The following is a 5,462-nucleotide window of genomic DNA, read 5'->3' as shown; positions in this document are numbered from 1 at the left end:
TCCAGATATTTCTAAACCACATTTTTTGTTAAACTTAAATTTTAGATTTTTAACATTTAAAAAAATTGTTTTGGCTGCACACCATGTGGGAGCATAGTTACCCAACCAGGAATCGAACCCATGCCCCCTGCATTGGACGTGCAGAGTCTTAACCACTGGACCTCCAGGGAAGTCCCTAAACCACTCATTTAATTAAGCTTCAGTTGTGTGCCCCTCCTTGTACCAGGCCTTGTGGTATATGCAGAAGTATCACTATCATGGTTCCTGCCTTTGAGGAGGCTGTAGTCTAAAGTAGACAAAATATAAATACTTTTGACTAATAGAAAAGTCAAATATCCTTTAAAATGCGAGGTGTTGGCATAGACAGGTGCAGTTGGAGTTCAGGAAAGAAGTGGGCACTTCTGGAAGCTGTCTGATTGGACAAGAGGTTTGATGAGTGGTAGGAGTTGGATTTTTAGAGAGCAAATACCAAAGGACATCCCAGGAGGGCAGTGGTGCTGTGCCCTAGTTACAATTGGCTCTTTGGACGTGGGGTCCTTATTGCTGCATGTGCGACTAACTCACAGATACAGATGGTTGCAGGAGGGAGATGTACCTGCTGTTGTGCTGAGACAGCCCCAAGGCAAGAAGTGAGAAGTGCTCTTGGTTTCCATTTTACTCATCCTCCTCAGGTTCTAAATTCCATTTTGAGACTTTCCTTTTCCACTGCAGTATTTTTGGGGCTTCCCTGGTGGCTCAGATGCTAAAGAATCCGCCTGCATTGCAGCAGTCGCAGGTTCAATCCCTGAGTCGGGAACACAACTCACTCTTGTGTTCTTGCCTGGAGAATTCTATGGACAGAGGAGCCTGGCGTCTACAGTCCAGAGGGTCGCAAAGAGTCCGACACGACTGAGCGACTGACACTTTTAACTTTCCCACTTCATGGATGCCCTGAAAGTTTGTTTGTGCTGACATTAACCTAGATACAATGATGGGTGCTGGGGTTGTGTGTATGTTGGAGGAAAGATGTGCTTGGCATTGAAGCAGATCACTTTCTTGACAGTGGATGTTTCCCAAGGATGTCCATGAACTTTATCCTTCAGTAGTGGCCCTGGTCTGAGCAGAGGGGTGGAATTGGAATGAACATGATTCATGTTGGGGTTGGGGAGGGGACAGTCACAGGTACAGAAACTTGGAGCGCAACTGAGAACACTACCCAGAAGCCTTAGAGCCTGCCACCAACACCATGGGGCTGCAGAAGGAGCAGCGATGTGGTCCACACTCGCACAAACCATCTGGATAGTGTGGCTGCAGACAGTGCACAAATGGAAACAGCGTCAGATGGCAGGAGCAGCAGACATATTCCATGTAGCTCCATAGGAAATCTAGGGAGGCAGATGGGGATGGGGTAAGAGGATGGCCTTTTAACCACGAGAGCTGTTCAACAGCAGAAGGCCTGCCACGTCATGGCGTGCAGAGCTTCCTCCCGTTAGAGGTGTTCAAAGGTGGGTTGCTTCTCTGCCAGGATGTTGTGATCCAGTGTAGTTGGCGTGCCTGCAAACCTCCTTTGCCTCCCTCCCTGAGTCTGGGAATTTGCAGCTCCATGCCTTTTCAGTGACCTTGCACTTGGAGGACCATGTAAGCCACCCGCCGTGACAGCCAAGGCTGGAGCAGCAGGTTGGAAGGGCACAGTAGACTCAGAATGAGTCCCCCAGCTCCGCAGCGGGGCCTGTGTCTGGTCAGGAAGAAAGGCGGCACCGCCTGGGATGCTCCAGGGCTGCTCTGGGAAAGTGGTTTCAGTCTCTGCCCTTCATAGGCAAGTGTCAGCCAATCGTGTGGCTAGTCGGCTCACCCTGGGAGGTGCCTTTATGACCAAAGCTCCAGGAAGCCCTAGAACTAAAACATAGCCTGAGGGAATCAGCTGCCGGTTTGGCTCTACAAACCTTCTCATCTAGCTAATGAGGAAGGCATGATGGAAAGCGGTGGAGGGAAATTAAAAAAACAGAGGAGGCAGCTCAGAGCCTAGCAACCTCCCACCCACTCTGCTAAAAGCTGAGGCCTGGGCCCCACACTCCTGGGAGGAAAAGGAGACTCAGAACACTGGGTTGAGTCTTCAGAACTGAAATCTGGGTACCCCCGCCCCAAGCTTGGAAAGATTCTTCTTAATGGTCTTTGGGGACTAGGGGTCTGTGGAAAGCAAAAAATTCTTCCCAGCCCTTTGCTAATCTGCAGTGAAATTCATGGCACTAGGCTGTCTGAGCTCCCTTAAAGGAAGATAAGCTCTTACTCAAGTGTGCTAGAGGTCTCCAGAGGCATGGTAAGGAGGCTGAGAAGCCAGAAAGGTCTGTTTCTTGCTGATGCAGTTTTTAGCCAAGGTCTGGTTCTGCACCAGGTCTAAAGGAATGATCCCAATGATTCATATTCATGGCTGGTCCAGTTTAAAATTTCCATCACTGACAGAAACCTCAAGGGACTCACTTGGGGCTTAAGTGGGGAACTGGACTCTGAAATCACTCTGAAAGCAAGGGATCTGACATTTATCAAGATCCTGCTATATATCTGACTTAAAGGTTGGGTATATCCTGGCCCATCTGAGCAATAATTTATACCTTTCTGGCTCTGCCATTTGTCACACATTTGCTTTCCTTCATGCTCCACATGCTCTTGGGGAGGATGTGTTTGGTATGTGTGTCTGAAGTACGATGGCCTTCTATGTGCCCTCAAGAGTAAACTGCCTCAGAGCTTGACTTCCAACAACCAAGTGCTTTGGCTTGAGCAGTCGATGGGGTCTGCTTTGGCCTCAGTTTCTCTGGCAGGGGATCTTATAGATCAGTGCCCCAGCCTTTTTGGTACCAAGGACCAGTTTCGCAGAAGGCAATTTTTCCATGGACCAGGAAAGGGGGTGTGATTCAAGAGTGTTACAGTTATTGTGCACTTTATTGCTGACCTAATGCCACCGCTGATCTGACGGGTGCTGGTGCACTGCCTGGAGGTTGGGTGAAAGTGAAAGCGTTAGTCACTCAGTCGTGTCCGACTCTCTGCAACCCCATGGACTGTAGCCCACCAGGCTCCTCTGTCCATGGGATTCTCCAGGCAAGAGGACTGGAGTGGGTTGCCATGCCCTTTTCCAGGGGATCTTCCCAAACCAGGCATCAGACTTGGGTCTCCTGCAATGTGGGCAGATACTTTACCATCTGAGCCACCAGCTAAGCCTGGAGGTTGGGGACCCTTGTTATAAATTGCCAGGGCATCCAAGATCATTTTGGAATTGTTCTGGACCTCCGAGGTCTGCCTCTGCTCCAGCTGACTTGGGATAATGCTTTTATTTACTCCTAAATAAAGGGACTTGACAGGGTACCTGCTCAGGGCCAGGTGTGGCCCCGTGAGCTCTTGCAGCAGCTCTTAAAACTTCAGTGTGTCCTGGGAAGTGCACACGTGCACAGCTGCAGTTTTGTTAAACTTTTTGCAGGATTTCAAAATCCAAGGCTCCAAAGACTCTGACACGTACACCCCCTGGGCATCTTCATCATTTGGGACTCTCCCTTTTCTCTCCTTTTTTCTCCTTGCTGAAATATGTTTCTAATCTTCTAACACATCGGTGTTTCCTGCTTCAGTGGTCCCGGCGGAGTCACTCATTCTGTATTTAATGTATTCTGCGCTTTAAATGGGCCTGTTAATTACTCCCTCCTCACTCTGAATTTACTAATTTATTGATCAAATTTATTTTTGTGTGTGTGAGTTTTATTTTCTATGTGCAAAGAATTTATTTGGATCGATTGTATTGACGCCCCCCCCCCCCACCCTCCCCTGCCTCCCAGGATACTTTCCCAAACTTTAATTAAGTCTCTGGGAAGTCTTTTTGCTTAAAGAGGAGCCTCTTGCTTCCTCCTTTTGTGAGGATGAATAGCAATCTGAAGACTGTGGTCTAAGGGGAGTTGCACCACATTCTCAAGCAGGTGGATAGCTGAAAGGGTAATTAGAGTAGAGAACTAGGGCAGGGGCTCTTGAAAGTGTGGTCCCCAGACCAGGTGCCTCAGAACCACCTGGAAACTAGTTAGAAAAGCAGATTCCTAGACTCCATTTTAGAGCTACTGAATTGGAAACTCTGGGGGTGGGGCCCAACAATCTGTGTTTTAACAAGTCCTTCAGGGGATTCTGACACCTACTAGAAATGGACAACCAAGGCCCTAGGGCAGGGTTTCTCAAGCGAGGCACTACTGACATTTTGAGCCAAATGATTCTTTGTTGTGGGGCTGTCCTGCGTGCACTCTGCCGTTCAGCTGCCCGCTGCCCTCTGATCACTGGATGCCCCAGTGGCATCCCCTAGTTGCGACAACTAAAAATGTCTCCAGACACTGCCAAATGTCACCAGGGAGACAAATCATTCCCATTTGTGGGCCACTAAACTAAGGGTTCAAATCACTCACCTTTCCTCTCTAGAACTGTTTCTTTATTTCACTTGGGGGTGTACATATGACATAAAGTAACTAAGAGTAAGTCTGAACCTCATGGCCTCTAACATGCTGCCTCATTTAATGTTTCATATGTATATTTCCTATCCCCAAATATTCTGTCTTGTTCTAGGCAGATAATAAGCTCAATGCCTGATTTAACAATTCATTTAGTCACCCAGGATTAATGCCCCAGCTCCTGGCCTTGGTACAAAATCTAACTTTTCCAAAGAGTGATCTGATTTTTCCTGTCCCCCAGAGAGTGAGTTGGTAGTGGATTTAGACAGTGGCATCACTCAGGAGGGGAGTGGGGGAGGAGGGCAGTAGCAGAAGCTGCTGCCTACCCCTCCCTGATAAGAGCACCCTAAATACCTAAGTGCCCTTTCAAGGAGAATAGAAGGGACTTACAATTTGGCCTGGAATTAATGGTTTCGGCTGAATGAATTTACCTCTGGACAGAAGTCTTCCTTTCTGCTCCAACTTCCTTCCTCTTTGCGAATCTTTCTCTCTTTCATAACAGGTCCATGGCAGGCTTGTCTTCACTCCCCTAACCTGAATGACTTCATTTCCACTCCTTGTGAAGCATGAAAGCAAATTTAGTTGCTCAGTTGTGTCCAGCTCTTTGCAACCCCATGAACTGTAGCCCGCTGGACTCCTCTGTCCATGGGATTTTCCAGGCAAGAATATACTGGAATGTGTAACCATTCTCTTCTCCAGGGGATCTTCCCAATCCAGAGATCAAACCCACATCTCCTGTGTCTCCAGCATTGGCAGGCAGATTCTTTACCTGCTGAGTCATTGGGAAAGCCATTGTGAAAGCATAGCCATTGGTCAAGCATAGCTGTTAGTACAGAGAGGGCCAGAATGCAGACTGAAAGAGGCACTGGATGCATGGTCATGCCACTGTCAACTCCAGCATCTACCAGTCAGAGGGGCAGTCGTGAGAACCTGCTTCCCACTGCAGAAATAGGCCAGAACACTTCTCTTTTTTCCAAAGGCCAATCTGGGAGATGGAGTATCTGCCTGTTAGCA

The sequence above is a fragment of the Bubalus kerabau genome, chromosome X, assembly GCF_029407905.1.
Source record: "Bubalus kerabau isolate K-KA32 ecotype Philippines breed swamp buffalo chromosome X, PCC_UOA_SB_1v2, whole genome shotgun sequence".
Taxonomy (NCBI): domain Eukaryota; kingdom Metazoa; phylum Chordata; class Mammalia; order Artiodactyla; family Bovidae; genus Bubalus; species Bubalus kerabau.
Note: the sequence above shows the minus strand (reverse complement) of the source record.